Genomic DNA, 22,529 nt, shown 5'->3' with positions numbered 1-22,529 from the left:
GCCGGGTTGCCTCCCCCGGTAGCGCTAGCTTCGATCAGTCCCAACGACCTTCTTTTCTTCGAGCCTCTCTGGTTAATCACAATCAAAACAGCTCAAAGCGTGCAGCAACCTGTCAAAAAGTTGCGCATGTGCTACACAAAAAAGTAAGTAGCACCAAAGTGGATTCAAGAAATAGGAAATAAAAATGTGTAAACATTTAAGTCTAACAAATTTCCTATGGGCGCTCCTAAATTTATCCAAAAAATATAGGAGCGCGGGAGCAATTGTCAATAAAGTAGGGCTCCATTTCAGATTAACGAAATTAAAATGATAAGGACGGTGAAAAATCGTCAAATTATACGACCTACGGGAAGGGGTAAAGCATTGGGATGCGCAAAGAAAAGTCAACGAGGCAATTTACTATTAAAACAAACAATAAATAAATTATCGTTTACTACCTCGTGTCGGTCACTCTCAATGACGGAATCATCGACAAAGGAAGATATTACCTCTTCCGTGCTAGGAGCAATTACCGACTCAGCTGCCTCTTTGACACCCTTCTTAGTGGAATTCGTCCCGTAAATCGCAGCCTCAAGTGCATCCAACTCGGCTTTGAATAGGGAAGATTCACCGTATCCATTATCGTCATCGAAATCGTCATCAAAATCAAACCCTAATGACGAACCAAAGCTCCCAATGGCCAAACTACTCGATCGAGTAGAATCTTCATTCGATCGACCAGTTTCCTCCTGATTTCCACTCGATCGAGTAGAATGTTCACTCGATCGAGCACTTTCTCCTGGAAAATCACTCGATCGACCAATAATTGTCACTCGATCGAGTGATTCCTCCCGTATGTGACAAATCCTCGTGTGGGGCAATGAAATATGATAGAAACTCGTCATCCGAGTCATAGAAGTCTTCCTCAAGATTGGGTAACACGGTATCCTCGGGGGAGAAACCGCTCTCGGAAGGTATACCTCTTCTTCTTGCATCTCACCGCTAACCGAGCAACTACAGCCTCGAGCTCATGGAATCGAGCGTCCATATTTTTGTTGCACTCTTGCATTTGTGATACAAGCGTCGCCACTGAATATGTCCACTCCGCGATCTCTTCTATCTCCATCTCAGCTGCTAACTGAGCAACTGCAGACTCGAGCTTATCAATTCGCGAGAAGTATTCTTGCGCTTGGAATGCAAGTGTCTCCATCAAGGATTTCAGCTCCGCAATCTCTTCTTCTTGTATCTCAGGAGGATCTTGTTGCGGTGGCCATTGATAGGATGGATGTGGCGGCACAACTACAAACCGCATTGTGCTCGCGGACCACATCTCCCGCAACCCATCACCGGCTGTTCCATATAATGGGACATCGGTGACGGGTCAAAGGTACTCAAGCCTTCCCTTTGACGGTCTTTCACCTAGAACTGTCTAGGTAGTACCTGTAAGGCCTATCAAAACAAAGACTCAAGGAAAAAGATCGAACGGCCTCAAGGGAAAAAAAATCCCCTGAGGCTAAAAAAAACAGATAAAATTAAACAAATAAATAAATAGATTGCCTCCCCGGCAACGGCGCCAAAATTTGATACTGTCGTTTCGTACCAAAAATAAAATACCTAAGTACTACTAACAGAAGTCAGCGGTAAGTAGGGTCGATCTCCACAGGGAGGCGGTGTACTATCTATTTGTCTATTTATCTGTCTAATGTCACGATGGGGGCTGAATTGATTGTGTTAACTAAACTAAAGACTAAAGCAAGGGAAATAAAAAAAAGAGAAATTAACAGAAGGAAGGGGAGTATGCTAGGAGTCGGTCTACCGTGGCAGCTATCAGATCTTATACTATCGGGAATACTGAGGTGATTAAACTATTGGTAAGAAGAGCTATGGTCGTCACCTTTCGGTCCTTAAACCGCCCTAGAGCGTAAACAGCTTAACTTTCGCCCTCACTGCAATACCCTATTGTAATTAAGCAAGCCTTCCCTTCCAATCTTTCGATCTAGGTCGGGGTTAACTAGATTTATGGTCTCCTGCATGCATTCATTCGACCGGATAACAGTTAAATTGCCTAATACAATTCCTATCGCAAGTCTAACCTATTCAAGTCAGTTAAAACATGCTAGCACGGCTTCCCTAATCCTAACATACTAAGGGGATTTAGCTAGACATGAAATTAATAAGAACAATAAATAAAGAGGGAGAGGGAATAATAAACATTAAATAAAAAGAGAGAAAAGAGGGAAGAAATTACTGAAATAATGATTCGGAATAAAATGCAAAGTAACAGTGTATCGTTCCAAGAGAAAAGAGAGAGTCAGAGTGTCTCCGGATAAAAGACATGCATAAACTGACGACCTCACTCCTATTTATAAGAAATTAGGAGTTTAATTAAACCTAATGACGGAAAATAACTAAAATGCCCAGCCCGTCAGCAAAATCCACTCGATCGAGTAACTAAATCACTCGATCGAGCAAAAGCATAAAAGGAACTGGTCGATCGAAAGGATAAATAGTCGATCGAGTACTTTTTCATCCTAAAACCACTCGATCGAGAAGAAGTGTCTCTCGATCGAGCAAATGGGCTCTCGATCGAATAGAAATAGTTCTCGATCGAGCACTTCTCGCCATGTAATTCCTGCTTCGCGCACTGAACTTCAAACGGCTGCCATTCCTTCGTTACTTGGACAAATAGGGCGTGGTTGGTGGCGTTGGAAAGCTAAGAGGATAAGCTTTCACCTCCAACTGGAATAACCTTAATAACTGTTGTAGAACTCGAGATATGGCTCTTACAAGCAGGAACTAGCAAATTGAAGCACTCTCTTGGCTCGCCTAACTTCCTTACTCCAATGCGCATCTCAAAATAGCACTTTCCAAGCTCCGAGTTATCTCTTCCTTCAAATGCATGCTAAACGGACGGTAAATAGCTTGATTTCACTACTTTCGGATCCATACCTGCAAATAAGACATAATAACCCAAAGTAGCATATTCGGGGCATTTCGTAGCAATAAACCACGATAAAGGCATAGAAATACGTGCATAAAATAGGCTAAAAAGACTATATAAAATGCACGTATCAATAGGTATAATTCTCACTTAACCTTGTTTTATTATTGTTAATCACTTTCATTTATTCATCATGTTTTTCCTTGTTAGTATGATTGACAACCTTATTAACATGTTAAACTTGATCATGAGTGAGTAGTTTCCTTAGCTAGGGTTAATGGGGAATTAGGGGAAACCAACATGGGGAATGATTCATGCTTAATCTAATATGTTTTCATAATTAAATTGCTTGTTTGTTTTGATTTCAACTTATGCACATGTTATGTTTGGTGAAATGCGAGCCTATGAATCCTTGCATTTTTTTACCCATCACCTGTCTTTTGAATGAGGCTTGTAATCTTATACACCAACTCGAGCCTCATTAGACCATGCATATAGTTGAATAGGAAGGATTAAGTCGACTTGTAGGTGTTGTACAATCTAATCGATTCGGCTCCGGCACCCAAACCTTCCTTGGGATTATAAGCTTATACACCAACTCGATCCCATCACAATAATAAGTGCTTGCTTTATAATAGAGAATATGTTTGCATGATCAACTCCCATGAATCCCCTATGAACCCATGACACCCTAGTGCCTTTAATCAATTGTTTACACTCCTTTTAATCATCTTGCTTGTTTTCAATACTTTACTTTTATCTTGTTGATTAGTTTAGTTGATCTCCTATCTCAACCCAAATTGTGACACCCTAAGACACGACCATTTGCAATAGAAAATCCTACATCAATACCCGTCCCTTGGGATCCGACCTTTACTTGCATCTTTGCTAAGAGTAGTTTGTAAAGTTATAAATATTGTTTTGGTTGCTAAGAGTAGTCCATCCTTGTGCCCATATTTTTGTTGGAGTTTTTGTCCTCCACAATAGTGCAAGATAATATTATTAAATCTCATTAAGGAATATGAATGGGATATTCATTGGCAATACTAGTCAGCTGATCAACGTATATCTGTAACGGTTGGCCAACTAGGGTTTGACGTTACTGTCGTGAGACGGCGGTGTTCAGCTGATCCCTTTCGGTCAAACCTAAAGGAAATCGAAATGGACCAAAATATTACATGTGGGTTGACACTTGTATTAGATAAGTGTTATTACATGTGGCATAACTCACTAAGAAATGTTTAACTCATTTCTTTACATTTTGTTCTCTATAAATACCCCACTATTTACACTCATTAGATGATGATTTTGGAGACCAAAAAAACCTCAAAATAGACCTTTGGTCGTGCCATATTGAAGAGAAAAAGAGAAAGAAAAAAAAAACTTATTTTCTTCATATTTTCTCATCAAAAACTTGATCAAATTGTTGATCATCATCAAAATTAATTCACAAAACTATAATATACATAAACTAATAGTATTAGTGTAATGATATTACATAGTATACAAGGTTATCCTACTAATTATCTAGTTAGTAATTATTAGAATTTTTGGGTTTAATCTTGGGTGCATCCAAAGGAGATGACCTAAGTTGGTAATTTTGTTTTTGGAGGATCATCCACCATCTATTAGCCCAAGAACAACATCAAGGAAGGAGTCCTTGAATTGTGCCCTTTATATTTCCATCATCAATGTAAGGAAATTTCTCTTAAATCGGTTTTACACCAATTTTGTTATTTTTATTTGCATGCATGTAGATTTAGACCATTACATCAAATTAATTAGTAATTTTGATTTCATAAGATGAGTATAAAATGGTCTAAATAACTAACAAGTGGTATCAGAGCATTGTTAAATACATGCATGTTGTTTTAAGACGATTTTAGTAATTTATGAGATAAATTAATAAAATTGATATTATGTTACTAAAATTAGTTTTATCAAATAATATGGTCTTGCATATAAATAATCTCGTCTTAGGATGATATGGGACGAAAATTTGATTTTTGTTTAATTTTTCCATTTTTTATATCTTAAAATGGCATAAAATTGAGTAAAAATGCATTAAAATTAATTAAGAGTTAATTAAATTGGGTTGCATGTTAATTTTATACATATTTATTTAGAAATAACCACATTCATGTTCTATTGATTAGATAAGTAGATACTTTAAGTTGATGTGATTAATTTAGATAGTTTATTGATTTTTATTTGATAAAAATTGGTAAATAGTGGATATTTTGTAAATAAATATTGATTTAATTTTAGGGCTCGAATTTGTGAATTTTTAGCTCCTGAAAATTGTTCCAAAATGTACAAAATTTTAATTTAAGTCATTTCAATTTTTATGGTTTTATTTAGAATTAAATCGTAAAAATTGTCGCTTTACCGATTAAATTGTGAAATCGTTTTAAATAAATTTTAAAAACAAAATTTTTCACTTGCATGGCATTTTTGGTGTAATACCAGAATGTTCATGGCTTTGAAATTTTTTTTTCCATAAATTTTTAAATTAAATGGAATTCTTGTATGATAATTGTGAATTATTATATCATTTTTGTCATAATTGTGTTTTAATTCCCATATAAATTCAAGATAATTGTTGAGAATAATTATTTTGATATTAGACCAGATTAGTATGATGAGTAAGTCTTAAAATTGTTTTAAGAATTGTTTATGAATTTTTATTGGTAAAAATTCCGTTAAAGCAAGCTCAAATGATCGTTGTTGGTAAGTTAGACGATTTGGCATGTCATTTTCCATAATGCATTTTTTTATTCATTTGGATGAATGTTTTTTTAGCATTATAATTATATAATTTTTGCTAATATGGCCATAGGTAGACGTTGATATTTCCCGTAATGTAAGGGAATATCCACTTGTTTTGTAATTAATTGCGATTTCGTATCGCCTAATTTGTAATTAATTAATAGTTTTATTTTAATTTTATTACAAATTGTATAATAGGGTATTGTTATGTAATTTAATTATTAGTAATTAGATGAAGCATCTAAAGACGGAGTTTTCATGAAGACGGTGTTTTCGGAAATGTGTTCCAAAATCCTAAAGAAGGAGGCCAATTTATGAAGACTCAAGTGACCAAGGAGTTGGTTTCCGATATGTAATAATTTTAGTTAATTAGATTAACTAGGTGGCCATATTAGGACTTACTTGTTTACATATATGCATTCATGCCAAATCGTCAATACATGTTTTATTTTAGTTATTATCGATTTAATCGTCTAGCATTCACTAATTTTGTTCACTTAAAAGTGATAGACAATTAAATTGAAAAGATTTGTCACATTTGTTTAAAATTGAGATTAAGCCTTACCAAATAATAGCACCTATGAATCCCTTCTTCATTAGAGGTAGGTTCGGATCACCGAGGTACACTCTTTTTACGTTGGGTAAGTAGGGTAATAAAGGTTATTACACGTGAAAATTGGTTGGACTCAACGGGATAAATATGGGTTGAATCGGTCCACCGTACCCATATTTATTTCTGGGGCTAAAAGATAGATTTTAAGAAAATCCGTCAACCAAGAGTTCTAGTAGTAGAATCAGTCAAAATGTTGACTCACCAAATTTAAATAAATATGGGTTGAATCGGTCCACCGTGCCCGTGTTTATATAAAATTGGATCTTGGAATCATTTATATAATTCAGTGGCAGATCATTATATAAATGAGAACTTGTTAAATAGTTTCACAAGTTAAATATTTCTAGACGATAAATGTTAATTTTTCCTTTATTTCCTTTGTAGTAATCACGATGACTTCTACTAGTGAAACCGTCACCATAGCTAGAGATTCATGGCTACGTTCTTTTATGGACAAATATGTATTAAAAGCCGACTGTAGTAATTTTAAAGATTGGGAGGAACAACTTTGATTAGCTGCCGCAGGTGATCGCAAATTACGCTACCTTGTCGATCCCTCTACCCCTTCGCCTAGTACTAGGGTCACTACTGATGTAAGGGAGGCTTTTTCAAATTATCAAAAGGAATCCGCTGCAATAAAAAATGTTTTGATTTTTTCAATGGATCCTTCTTTACAAAGGCAATGTGTCAAGTTTGGCGATGCACATGAAGTATTCTCGAGGCTTTCTACTATGTTTTCTCAAGCCCCGAGAATAATTCAATATAACACCGCAGTTCGTTTCTTTGAGGCTAACCTCAAAGATGGTCAACCTGTAAGTTCACGCGTACTTAAAATGATTGAGTACGTGGAAACTTTAGAGGGGTTGGGATGCAAGATCCCCGAAGAACTTATGGTGGACCGAGTGCTTCACTCTCTCTCTCGCACGTCAAGGGATTTATCTAATTTAGGGTAAATTACAATATGACGAACATGAAAAAGATTTTACATGAGCTTCATTCTCTGCTTGTGCAAGCAAAGAAGGACATGGGATTGAGTGGGAGTACGAGGAAAAATGTGCTTGCGATTAACGTGAAGGGGAAGAAGCAGTTTAAGAGGAACGCAAGTTTATGGCATTGTCGATTAAGACACATCAACGAGAAGCGCATTAAAAGACTAGTGTCGACTGGTGTAATTAAACCTTTTGATTTTGAATCATTTGGTACATGTGAATCTTGTCTTCTTGGCAAGATGACTCGTTCACCTTTTCTAGGAAAAAAGATCTCGAGTTAGTGAGTTATTGGGTTTAATACATACCGATGTATGTGGTCCAATGACAGTTACAGCTAGAGGTAATTATGACTATTTCATTACTTTTACCGATGACATGAGTAGATATGGGTATATCGACTTAATGAGGTATAAAAGTGAAGCTTTTGATAAGTTCAAAGAGTTTCAGAATAAAGTAGAAAACCAATTAAACAAGAAGATTAAGGCATTATGATCAGATCGTGGTGGGGAATATTTAAGCAATGACTTTAAAGATCACCTTAAAAACTGCGGTATTGTATCTCAGTTAACTCCTCCTGGCACACCACAATTAAATGGTGTGGCTGAAAGGAGGAATCAAACTTTATTAGATATGGTTCGATCGATGATGAGTCAAACAGAGTTACCTAAGTTATTCTGGGGTTTTGCCATTTTATCTCATTGCATAATCACTTAATAAAAGTCCCACTAAAGCAATTGACAAAACTCCATATAAGATATGGAAAGGAAAAGTCCCGAATCAAGCGATACCCGAAAGTATGGGGTTGTGATTCTTATGTCAAGAGCAAGTCTGACGATAAGCTTGCACCTCGTTCTGAAAAGTGTATTTTTGTAGGCTACCCTAAGGAAACTTGTGGATATTACTTCTACAATAGTAACGAGAACAAAGTGTTTGTGGCTCGTGAAGCTATCTTTCTAGAAAAAGAGTTTATTTCTAGAAGACAGAGTGGGAGAAAATTTGAACTTGATGAAGTTCAAGAGCCACAAACTGATATGACAATACAGGAAGATGTTCCTTCTACGTCTGAATCAGTTATTTTTCCCTCTGAACCTAGGAGGTTAGAAAGGGTTAGTCGCCAGCCTGATAGATACCTTGGTATTATCGAGGAAGATGGTGACTATGAGGTTTTACTTTTAGAAAGTGATGAACCCAAGACCTATAAAGCAGCTATTATGAGTTCTGACTCTAAGCTATGGCTCGAGGCCATGCAATCCGAAATGGATTTCATGTACGATAATCAGGTATGGGACCTGGTTGACTTACCTAAAGATGTTCGACCTCTTCAGTGTAAGTGGATATTCAAGATTAAAATCGGCCTGGATGGACATAAAGATGTCTACAAAGCTAGATTGGTTGCAAAAGGTTTCACTCAGGTTCATGGTTTACACAATGATGAAACTTTTGCACCAGTCTTGCTATGCTTAGATCCTGTTCGGATAATGTTAGTGATTGCTGCATTTCATGATTATGAGATATGGCAAATGGATGTCAAAACCGCTTTCCTGAACGGGTTTCTGGAAGAGGAAGTGTTCATGACACAACCTGAGGGTTTTGTGGATCTTAAAAATCCTAACAAAGTATGCAAACTTAAGAGATCCATTTATGGTCTTAAGCAAGCGTCAAGGAGTTGGAATCATCGTTTTGATCATGTTATTAAACAGAATGGTTTTTCTCGAAGTGTTGAGGAACCATGTTTATACATGAAGTTTAGTGGGAGTAAAGTTGTTTTCTTACTTCTTTATGTGGACGACATATTACTCATTGGGAATGATGTTGATATGCTAGCTTCTGTTAAGAAGTGGTTGGGAAATCACTTCCAAATGAAAGATTTGGGAGAAGCTCAGCGCATCTTGGGTATCCGGATCTATAGGGATAGACCCAAAAGGATAGTAGCATTGAGTGAAGAAGCCTATATCGATAAGATTCTTGTCCGATTCAATATGAAAAACTCCAAGAGAGGTTTTCTACCTATGGGCAGTGGGATCACTTTGAGTAAGTCACAGTGTCCTACTGAGCCTAAGGATATTGAACGCATGAAGACGATTCCCTATGCTTCCGTTGTTGGATCGATCATGTAAGCTATGATGTGTTCTCGTCCTAACGTCTCGTATGCTTTGAGTATGACGAGTCATTTTATGAAAACTCCAGGTGAGAGTCGCTGGATAGCCGTCAAGAATATTCTGAAGTACTTGAGAAGGACTAAAGATTCATTCTTCGTGTTTGGAGGAGAATCTGAATTACGTATAAGAGGTTGTACGGATGCCAGTTTCCAAACCGACAGGGATGATTTGAAATCCCAGGCTGGTTTTGTTTTTTTCTTGAACGGAGGGGCGGTTTGCTGGAGAAGTTTCAAGGAGTCTCAGGATCACCGATTCTATAATGGAAGTCGAGTACATTGCAGCCTCTGAAGCTGCAAAGGAAGCTGTTTGGATTAGGCAATTTATAGAGGGACTGAAGGTAGTTCCTACCGCCGAGGATCCTATCACTTTGTATTGTGATAACAGCGGGGCAATTTTTCAAGCAAAAGAACCCAAGTCTAGTAACAAATCTAGACATGTACTTAGGAAATTTCATGTAATTAGAGATTTAATCAAAAGGAAATAAATAACAGTTTGTAAGGTTGGGACAACTGACAACATTGCTGATCCTTTAACCAAACCTTTGTCTCAAGCTAAACATGATAGTCATGTAGTTTCGATGGGGTTGAGACGAATGCCAGAACTGTTGTAAATTATATGATATGTAATAATCAAAATATTTTATTTATTATTTCATATATGATAAGTTGCATTTATCGTTATATTCAGTTTTATGTCTGAATTTATATACTTTGTTTTCTCCAAATAGGTTGTAAAGACAATGTCGAACCCTATTAAGTGAACTGGATTAACATTGTATTTTGTCCCTAGTTACTTAATGTCGTGACGTCTCGGAGTGACTAGATTGTAAGGCGATAGATGACAGGTTCGATTGTCATATGGTCATAGTGATGGCTGGTCGATTACATAGGCAGATTGTGAGACAATTTGTCGGGACAAAGGACCGTTTGTAGAGTCCTTTTGTTGCTAGGTCGTGGCGAGGATTTCTATTTATTCCTTCGAGTCAATTCTTTAGACTGGTGACTATTTATCTGAGTTGGTACGGTTTTCCGGTGGCTTTGGTTTTTGTTCTAGGTTGCACCGTAAAAGGAGGCCGATGAGCATTTACTGGGTCATTGTGATCTGTATCGAATGAAGAAAATAGGTCAACATGATTGTCCTTTTAAGTCATATTTTATCTCAAGGCCACTCGAGGAAAGATGACTGTGAATGCGTGGCCACGCTCGGATGCGATCTATAGTAGATTATCCGGTCGATACCATTCTTCTGATCGAGGAAACCACATTATGATATGATCACGTGCAAGAACGACCTGAAAGACATCTTGCATTGAGTGGGAGATATTATTGGACAAGAGAATTGGTAACGCACACTTGTGTCAGACAAGTGGGAGATTGTTGGAGTAGTGTCCTCCACAATGAGTGCGTTTACATAATAAATCTTGTAAAAGGAATATCAGGGATTTATTTTATTTATTTGTCAGCTGGTCATCGTTAATCGGTAATGATTGGCTGACTAGAGTTTGACATTATTTTCGTGTGACGGCGGTGATCAGCTGATCCCTTTAGGTCACACCTATAGGATGATGCCCGAATTGGATAAATTAATTATTTGTATGAGATACGATATAATTAATTCCTTGTATTAATTGACTTTTAATAAGTCGTGTGAATGTATTATTTGATGACGGGTAACGAACTCGGGCCAAGAGGATTTATTATTTAATTATGTGATAATTAATTAATAAATATAAATTAGAATTTATTAATTAATTAAATTTATACGATATATGTATAAGTTTTGAGGTAAAGATAATTAGCTATTTTAATTTACAAGAGGTTGTAAAATTAGCTAAATGGGGTAGTATTGACACAATATATATTGATAAAATGGTCTCATGATGACTTAATAGTTAAGTAATCATTAGTGGTTAATTTGTATTATATAACTGTTAAATAATTAAATTAATATTTAATTAAATAAGATAATTAAATATAAGACTTATAAGCATTTGTGGGACAAATGTCGGAAATCGAAATGGACCAAAATATTACATGTGGGTTGACACTTGTATAAGATAAGTTTATTACATGTGGCATAACCCACTAAGAAATATTTAACTCATTTCTTTACATTTTGTTCTCTATAAATACCCCACTATTTACACTCATTAGATGATGATTTTGGAGACCAAAAAAACCTCAAAATAGACCCTTGGTCGTGCCATATTGAAGAGAAAAAGAGAAAGAAAACAAAAACCTTAGTTTCTTCATATTTTCTCATCAAAACCTTGATCAAATTGTTGATCATCATCAAAAATAATTCACAAAACTATAATATACATAAAATAATATTATTAGTGTAATAATATTACATAGTATACAAGGTTATCCTACTAATTATCTAGTTAGTAATTATTAGGATTTTTGGGTTTAATCTTGGGTGCATCCAAAGGAGATTACCTAAGTTGGTAATTTGGTTTTTGGAGGATCATCCACCAACTATTAGCTCAAGAACAACATCAAGGAAGGATTCCTTGAGTTGTGCCCTTTATATTTCCATCATCAATGTAAGGAAATTTCTCTTAAATGGTTTTTACACCAATTTTGTTATTTTTATTTGCATGCATGTAGATTTAGACCATTACATCAAATTAATTAGTAATTTTGATTTCATAAGATGAGTATAAAATGGTCTAAATAACTAACACATTATGCATGTCATAATGGATTGGACAAAAATAAGAAAATCACTCCTTTACTCTACCTACTCCCTCCAACCGTGTTCCCACGTCCTACAACACTTTTGTGTTGTTTATTTATTTTTTTATTTTTTTTGTGCATTTGATGTGAAAAGCTTGTTGGTCTTTCTCTCTAAAAAACATAATTTACTAAGATATTAGTAAACAAAATTATTACTAAGATTGTTAGTAATATTTACATATTATCAAGGGTAATCTTATTAATAACTAGTTAATATTAGTAAGGTTGTTGGGTAAGTTCTTGGGTGCTTAAGAAAGGAGGTGTTCTATTTTGCACTTGAAGATGGAGGATCTTGCCATTTATTTTAAGCTCAAGAACAACCAAGATGGCTGATCTTGGTTGTGCCCAAATACTACCATTTCTCAATGTAAGGAAAAATATTTTCCTCTTCTTTTATATTAATATGCATTTATATTGCATGTATGTTGTTACATAGATCACATAAACTCAAGTTATGAGATAATTTGACATTTAATTATAGTGTCTAGTTAGGATCTATGATCTTTCAAGTGATATGAGAGCGTAGGCTTGTAATTTGCATGTTGATTTTAAGCATATTAATGAATTATGAGATAATTTATAAAAACTCAAAAATTGTGTTAGAAGAGGTTTTAGCACGAAATTTTTGGAGCATGCATACCTACTAATCTCAAAATATTTGTGGTAAAGTTTGGTGATTTATGAAGTTATTTTGCTATTTTTAATGATTTTTGGTAGAAAACCGAGTCAAAATGCCGTAATTTAGTTAAAAATTGACTAAAAATAGTTAAAAGTTGATTCGGTCCACGGAATTTTTATGGTATTTCATGCATGTTTCCTAATGATTGTATGCAAAAGGTTGAAGGATAGTTTGATTTTTTTGCATGTTTATTGATTTTATGAGATAAAAATCGATAAAAGTGAAATAAATTAATCATAATTTCGAAACAATTTATTCTGCCCTTGATAAATTTATGTACATATAAAAATATTATTTAAAAGTTAAAAGTAAAATTTAAAATTTGATTTCACCTTTTTTTGATGTTTATTGGTTTTAGTGGTTAAAAACCGATAAATATCGATCTTTTTCTTCATAAATTTTATCCGGATTTTTGGGGCATTTTTCCTGACATTTCAGTGTTCTTGGGAGTGTTCTAGAATATTCAAAAATTTTGTTTCAATTTGTTTTGGGTAATTGTTCAATTATTTTGGATTTTTACTTAAAAATTATGATTTTACCGATTAAATTAGCAAAATATCACCAAATCAAACTAATTATTCATCATAAAATTAGTGAGGACTAATTATAAGGTCCAAAACAGTTTGGACAATTAATTTGGACTTAAATGAGATTTAAGAGTTGATTATTGATTTTTACATGTGAAAAATCGATTAAATCCACAAAATCGAGATGGATGCCAACGATTGATAGATAGGGCGATTTTGGCATCATTTTACAGCATTTTAAGCCTATTTATTTAAGTTGAATGAATGATTGTCATTTATTTAAAGTATTTATCTTGTTGTACCTAGTATGGCCAAGTTTATTTTAATCGTTATTACCCGTAATGAATGGGAATAGCGATTTGTTTGTAATTTAAATACAATCTCGTATCATTGGTTTGTAATTAATTAATAGTTTTATTTATTTTATTAATTAATGTATAATAGGAATAGCTATGTAATTCAATTGTAATAGTTATTCTTACCGGCGTTTCCAAAAGACGGATTACATCGAGACGGAGTCTATTTTTGGAAGGTGTTTCAAATCCCACAAGGAGAAGCCACTTTTGGAATGAAGAGGCAAGGGATCAAGGAGTTGGTTTCCGATATGTAATAGTCTTGTTTTTATTAACTAGGTGGCCATACTAGGATTTACTCATATGCTTACTTGTTTGCTTGTTTTATTTTCGCGCATGCCAAAATCGCCATTCACATGCATTTTATCTTCGCGATTGTCAATTCACGTCATTTACATTCACCGACTTAGTTCACTTATAGGGAATTTATGAATAAATTGACAAGATCTCTCACATAACTAAAACTGAGATTAGCCTTACCAATTTGTAACACCCATGAATCCCTTGTTCATTAGAGACACGCTCGCCCAAGCGGGGTGTTCTCTTTTTACCTCGGGTAAGTAGGGTGGTAAACGGTTATCACGCGCCAAAGTTGGTTGGACTCAACGGGGTATAAGACGGTCTTGTATTCCGGAGCTAGTAGATGGGTTTGTTGAAACCCGTCGACCAAGAGTTCTCATGGTAGAATTAGTCAAGCGTTGACTTACCGAATTTACACAATTATGGGATGTTTCGCCCAAGCGATGCCTATTTTTGTCTAAAGACGGATCTTGGAATCATTTATATAATTTAGTGGGAGATCATTATATAAATGTTAAAACTTGTTGAACATGTTTTCACAAGTATTTTTAAAACATTGAATGTTAATTTTTCCTATTTTTCGTTCTTTTTCATTAATGTATTTACTATGACATCACGCACTTCATCCTCCTTTCATCCTCTATTTATTATTATACTCATTTCGTTCTTTCATAGGAAGCGGTTTCTTTGAAGGAATTCGGTAGCAATGATTGATAACATGATTTACTAATTCACCTACATAAGCTTACAACAATTATTGCGATTATTATACAACTTAACATCCATACATATTTAAAAAGGGGTTTTCATGTTGCAAACTCTTATTACGAGTTTAAAAGGGAGTGACATTTTATCAAGAGAGTCTTGATTTCGGAAGTGACACCTCCGTCATGACGATGAGATATTAGTTTTAATTACTCAAGAGTAATTCAAAAGTTTGCGAAAAGAGTTTTCAAAAACACAAAGAACACTCCAATATGATACCGTCAAATGGCTCAATTCGAGAAAGGTCAAATCCATTGTTTATGCGCTAAAGAGTTTAGGCATATGATGACAATTGAACGGTTAGGTAGTCCAATTTCTCAAGAAGTTGAGATTTGCCACATGTTGCACTCACTTTATAGTAATTCACTCTTACTAAGTGTATAAAATATCTCGAATGACTTGAAGAGAAGTCTTCATAAGATTCATTTTTGCTTGTTGAAGCAAAGAGGAATGTGAAAGTGAGTGGGAGTGGGAGTTAAGAAGAAGTAACCCTAGATGTATGCGATAGGACAAAGTTGATGGAGACATCTACTCAAAGAATAGACTAGTTCCACTATCTTGGTATGAGATACCAAGTATGGATCATTTCGTTGTAAAGAAGTTTACATGAATTGATAAAACGTAAGACGTCTAGCATAGGACATTTTTGTATCGAAATGGTGCTAGAGTAGAAATGATTTCAATAGGAATAAATGTACCTAAATTTGGTTTTAAAAGAATGTTATCATCTATGTTTATACATGGAAGGCATCACTCATGTGATTTAAAACAAAAGGTTGTACCTACTTCTATGATAACTTGGTGGTTGGGTTAGACCACTCAAGTTAGAGGAATTTTACATTCTTCACGAAAACTAAATATTATACTATCTTGTAGATTTTAAAGTCTCTACTCCGGTGAACCCAATTGATCAAATCTCAAGCAAATTCGTTTAAACGAATAAACGATAAGCACATTGAACAACCATTTGATTGAGAATCTTATGGTGTGTGTGCATAAATTAGGTTTTCTTTTGCAGAAAAGAAACACAATAGTGAGGTGATTGACCATATACATACAGATGTGTAAGGCTGATAGTTGGTTATATATATACTTCGTTACTTTTACCGTAGTGTTAAGTAGATATGAAAACCTCGTATCTATTTAATAAGACATAAAAGTGATTTTTGAAACGTGGAATATTTTCAAAATGAAGTAGTAAACCAAAAGCACGACAAGATCAAAATGTTGATCGGAAGTTTCAAAGTAATGACTTTGAAGGTCCAATGGGTAATATCAAGTAATGACCTTGATAATCACTAAGAAGATTGTGAACCAGTTCACATAATACCTTCTCCTTGGGACACCATAGAGTATGGTGTAATCAAGTATATAAACCGAACTTTATGAGATATAGTTTGAGGTTTTACCAATTTTTGTAAGCTATTTTCTCACTAAAAGTTTAAAACCCGACTATAATAGCCTAAATGACTCCATATGAGATATGGATAGGGAGAGTCCCTAACTTTTGTTTTTATACATTTGGTCAAAACCAATTTGTGTATTTGTGAGGGTTATCCAAAATTGAACCACTTGGTTTTTACTCCTCCAAAACGAGAACAAAGAGTTTGTGGCTCATAATACTGTCTTTCCAGAAAGATTTTCATTTTCTGGAAGACAGAGTGGGAGAAATTTTGAACTTGCGGAAGTCCAAGACCCACAAAATGAGTATAATGCAAGAAGAAGTTCTTTATTGTGGCTCAGTGGTTATAAGGAGATAATTTTGCGATAATATTGCGTTACTTTTCAAAAGTGACGAATCTTTAACCCTCATCAAAGGCTTTTTTATAGTATGAACTCTATCTGATGGCGTGTCACCATGCAATTCGAATTGATCTCCTTGCACACAATGCGATAAGGAAGGAAACACGAAATGTTTTTTCGACTGGATTTAAGGTGAATACTTTGGTAGGTTAACTTGATCTTGTCGTAAAGGTTACATAAGATGTTTAAAATTTGGGTTGGTTATAGAGAGTTTGTGACAACCCAAATGCCTTTATCAATTCGTATGGTCTTAGCAATATAGCCTCTCATGAGGATGAGTTTAGGCAAAAGGATAACGAAACTTTCTCCTTGAATGTATCTTATAAAGGGAGAAGTTTTGTTGATGTTGTCAATGCTAAGAAGCCTAGCATGCTTGGAAGATCCCTTTTGTGATCTATATACGTCAAAGAGTTGGAACTTTGGGTTCAATCATGTAGTCTATCAAAATGGTATTACTCGAGTGTCGTGGTACCATGATGATACATGGAGTTTAGTGGGAGCTAAAGTGATTCTCTTAGTCTAAATATGTGCTTGACATATTAGTGACTAGAAATGTAGCTAAGGTGATGTTTCTTAGTCTAAATGTGTGTTTGACATATTAGTGACTAGAATATTCTCGGGTAATACTTGAGAGTAGCATGGCGCATCTTAAACATCCGGATCTAATGAGATAGATCTCCATGGATATTAGCTTTTTAATCAAGAGACTTATGTGATAAGATTCTTGACTCGTTGAAGTTGTTGAACAATTAATATGATCTATTTTGCTTCCGCTGCAGGATCTATTAAATATGCTAAAAGCTTCTCTCGTCGGGACTTATCATATTGAGAATATGAGAAGTCATTACCAATCATTTTCTAGTGAGTGTCACTAGATGATTATCAAGAGCATTCTTAAGTACTTGAGAAGCACTAAGGATTTACTCTTGACTGGAGGAATTAATGAATTTCGTGTAAAAGGGTTACACGATTACATTCCTATGCTTATAAGATGTTATGAGCCTCGTTAAGGAATGGTTAGCATATAAGATGGCTATGTGCATAAAGAATAATATGTATAAGAAGTTATACATATATGTATAAAAAGTTATACATGTATAAAGTAGATATGTATGAGGAGTCATACATAAAAGATGTCATATGAAGGATGTGTATGTATAAGTGTTATACGTACAAATCATGAACAAAAGCTAAGTACATTACAGCATCCGATGTTGTAAAAGAGATAATTGATATCCGGATTTTAATGGAACTAGAGTAGTTCTGTTAGCAGAATATTGTCCCCCGAGAGATTGTGAAAACAGTGGGAGTGTTTGACTGGCTTTAGAACCAGAGTCTAAAACTTGTTTAGACATGTACTTAGAAAGGCTCTATGGGATGAAAAGATTGCATAAAACAAAGGAAAATAGCAATGGAAATTAAAGTGCTGCAACTGTTGCTAATCCTCTAACCAAAGTCGTAGGCATAAGGTAGACATGATGGTTATGTCATCTCAATGCGATTGAAGAGTATACCTTAATTGCTAAAGATCGTTATGTAAATATTGGATAACGTATTAATATTTACGTAAGTCATGTTCGCATTCATTGTTTGAGTCTCTTTAAGAACTCAATTATTCAGTTTGAGTGAAAACAAGAATACCTTGTTTATCCGAATTGGTTGTGGAGACAATGTTGAGCCCCAATTCAAGTGAATAGGATGAACATTGTATTAGCCCTAGTCACTTAATGAGGTGACGTCTCAGAGTGACTAGATTGTAAGACGATTGATGGTAGGTTCAGCACCATAAGGTCATAAGGAAGACTAGTCGTTTACATAGGCAGACTGTGGGACACTTTGCCGGGTAGTGACATTTATAGAGTCCCTTAGATCTATTACAGACGCCTGGTCGTGGCAGGGACTTCTATGATATTCCTATGAGTCGATTCTTTAAACTGGAGACTATTATCTGAGCATGTATAGTTTTCGAGTGACTTTGGTTTTTGTCCTAGGTCATGCCGTGAAAGGGGGCCAAAGGACATCTACTGGGTCATGGTGATCTGTATTGTGCAATAGGATAGATAGGGGCATACAGGAATTGTCCACCCATGTTGGGTTTAAACATCTCAAGGCCACTCGAGGAGTTATGACAACAAATGCGTGGCCACGCTCGGAAGTAATCTGTGGGAGATTTTTCCGGTCAGGTAGTTACACTCCCGATCGAGAAAACCACTCACGATATGTTCATGTTCAAGTGCGACCTGAAAGACACCTTGCATTGAGTGGGAGATTGCTGTTAAAACGGACAAGAGAATCGGTAACACGCCCTTGTAGAGTACAAGCAGGATATTGTTGGGATAAGGACTTATCCACAATTGTGTGCTATAATCATCGCACAACTTGTCTCGGACAAGTGGGAGATTATTGGAGTTTTTGTCCTCCACAGTAGTGCGAGATAATATTATTAAATCTCATTAAGGAGTATGCATGGGATATTCATTGGCAATACTAGTCAGCTGATCAACGTATATCGGTAACGGTTGGCCAACTAGGGTTTGACGTTACTGTCGTGAGACGGCGGTGTTCAGCTGATCCCTTTCGGTCACACCTAAAGGAACGAGCCCCAACACGAAAGCTAATTAATTGTATGAGATACAGTTTAAATTAGTCCCTTGATTAAATGGAGTAAGAGTTAGTTGATTAAATTGATTTAGAGAGATATCGAGTTGTGAACTCGAGGTGCGGAAATTACTATTTAATTATGCGATAATTGAATAATAAATTATTTGAGACGGGAATTAATGATTAAGTAGTTAATTATTAAATTAGTACTAATTGACTAATGTGATTAGTATTAGTACGTAATATCTATGTGTAGCGGTACACGTATATTTACGGAGTGTTTTGGACGAAATTAATCGAGTGGCATTTAAACATAAAACGATGTTTAAATAAAATTTACACGTATTTGTGCGACAAATATAAGAACCAAAATGGACCCGTAAATGGGACATTGGACCGTGTAAATGGAGTGTAGTGGATGATCACAATTGTTTCACTTTGCTTATTTTTCTTCCAAAAGTTGTCATATTTTAATACTACGGTTTTATGAGTCTCTGGGTACTTTATCGAGTGGGCCTTACTTTGTCGAGTAAGGGTGTGTTGCGATTTAAAATAGTTTCTGACCTGTTGGGTACTCGATCGAGTAGCCTTGATACTCGATCGAGTAGCCTTGATACTCGATCGAGTAGGCGGCACTCGATCGAGTACCTCAGTTACTCGATCGAGTAGCCCGGTTTGCGGGTGATGTTTTGTCGGGTTTTGTTAATAATGCGAATTAATATATAAACACTTCCATCACTTTTATAATACGCTTTTACAAACCTAATTACTTTCAAAAAAGATTTCAACCTACATACTTCGCACTCATCGCATTATTGACAAATCCCGGAGCTTGGAAGGTCGGAATTTATCTTTCTTTACATCTTTGTGTTCCTTGCGTCGAGGGTAAGATCTACGTACCGAATTTGTTATATTTAATTAAGTTTCGTTAAACCCTAATTTTGGGAATTGGGGGATTTGTGTTAGTTTTGTGTGGTTAGTGATATATGTGATGTTATGTTAGGAGGAGGATTCGTAGAGGAGCCCTTTTGATAACAGCTGTTGTGATCGTCTGACTATGTTGCTTTCCAGGTAGGGTTTCCTTACTCAGTATTAGTCCCATAATGTGTTGGTGGTAATTTGTGATTGTTGATTGTTATCATACGAGTATTGTGACGGTTGTTGGTTTGATTGCTGATTAGTAGTTTTGATTGATTGTATATGTCTGTGTTCTTCGGGGTGCGTCCCTGGCTGAGTGGAGTCACTTGCGGGAGTGGCTTCACACCCCTTATTCGCCTTCTGTGGAACCCGCCACAGAAGGGATGTACACATTAATGGATTTGGGTTTATCGCTCGATGGAGATGAGCGGGGCTTAGGTGGGAACAGTTGCGGTCCCCCACTAGCGGCGAGGAGTAACCTGTTGCGATGGGTACTCTGGCAGGGCTACACACTTTAGTGTGTAGTCAGTATTGTGGAGTTGTTGATGGAGTTCGGAGTACATTTATGACGATTGAGCTCTGTTGTTTGTTGTATTGTTGAGTTATATGAATTGTGTGATTAGTATTGACCCCGTTTAATTTTTTAAAAACTGTGGTGATCCATTTGGGGATGGTGAGCAGTTGTTGAGCAGGTATGAGTCGAGATACATGGACTAGCTGGGATGTGTCACCTTCAGATGATAGAGTCTTCCGCTGTAGCATTAGTAGTTTGTCAGACATTTTCAGTTAGTTGATTAGACAGTTGTTTTGAGAACATGTAACCCGTATTTTGGGCATTTGGTTTTGGATTGTATTCTTGCACTAAACTTATACTATTTAAATCTTGTTTCGTTATTGTCTTATGATTATCATTGTCTCAGGGAACCGAGATGTCAACAGCTTTATAACTGAGTGGTCCTGGTAAGGCACTTGGAGTATGGGGGTGTTACAAAATGGTATCAGACCGACGATCCTGAAACCTGTAACTAATGAATATAATGAATATAGGGAGTCAATTAAAATGAACCCGGGGTAAAGGTTGTAGGAGCTAATGCAAAGGCTTGGGAGACGTCCTAAAGTCGCGAACTCGCCCTACAATTTTGAACCGGTCACATGAGGGGTATGTGTCAAGGTCGTATGTGGTGTTTGTCAGCTTATGTGAACATAACGATATATGTTGTGAGTTATTGGATGTTGGGAGTAGAAGATTGATATTGTGATTGAAAATTTGGTGGGGTGTGTACATCTGTTAGTTTGAATAAAGAAGCATGATGGTTGTTTATTATGTGGCATTTGATAACATGAAATAGTTTGTTTTGTTGATTGTATGAGGAATTGTGTAGAATTGCATGCTTAGTCATAATATAATGTTGAGTTTATAAAGTTGCATAGTACGTTGGGTTGTGAGAGATAACATAAGGGTAGTATATACGAGTCAGCATGACTCGATCGAGTAGGGGGCACTCGATCGAGTAGGTGAGGTACTCGGTCGAGTGGGTATGACTCGATCGAGTGGGTATTTAGACGTTTTTATAACCAGAATCGTGTTTTTGGGTACTCGATCGAGTACATAGGGCACTCGATCGAGTAGGGAGTCACTCGATCGAGTGGCTGTGCTACTGGGTCGAGTATGTTAGAGATCAGAAGGCCTGTTTTGGGTCTAAAGTCGGGGCACTCGATCGAGTATGGTGGGCACTCGATCGAGTAGGTTTAGGCACTCGATCGAGCGGGTTCTGAGAAGGGTGTTTTCGTGTTTAGGGTTATGGTATGTATGTTTATATCTACCTTTTCTTATATAGTTTCAAGATGCCGCCAAAGAAAACCGCTTTGTATGCGAGAGCTGAGAGCATGAACATCGACGATGTAGTTAAGATGTTGGAGCATCAAGATGCTCTTACGGAGGCCCTAAAGAGAGTGGGGAAAGATAAGGAGGTTGATCACTCTAAGATCAGTCTTTATATAGTGAGGTTTAACCCAAAAGAGTATAAGGGGACCGGAGAGCCAAATCTTCTTGACAATTGGCATCGTGAGATGGAGAACATTCTGGACCTGGTACATTGTCCTGATGAGATAAAATTAGAACAAGCTGCGTTCTACTTGTGGGAAGCGGCTGGTGAGTGGTGGGATAAGGTGAAGGTGAGTGCTAGAGGGATATATACGAAGCAGAGTCTACCTGCTATACCTTGGGAAGAGTTCCGGAGGGCTATGAGGAGAGAGTTTGTACCTGAGCATGAGAGGAGTAAGCTGAGGGAGGAGTTTGATGGGTTTAAGATGACATCTGACATGTCGGTAGCTGAGTACTACAGGCAGTTTAATGAGAAGTCTAGATATGCTGAGGACATGGGTTTGAGTG

This window comes from Silene latifolia, chromosome X, assembly GCF_048544455.1.
Source record: "Silene latifolia isolate original U9 population chromosome X, ASM4854445v1, whole genome shotgun sequence".
Taxonomy (NCBI): Eukaryota; Viridiplantae; Streptophyta; class Magnoliopsida; order Caryophyllales; family Caryophyllaceae; genus Silene; species Silene latifolia.
The sequence above is the reverse complement of the archived record's forward strand: the minus strand, read 5'-3'. Positions refer to the sequence as shown.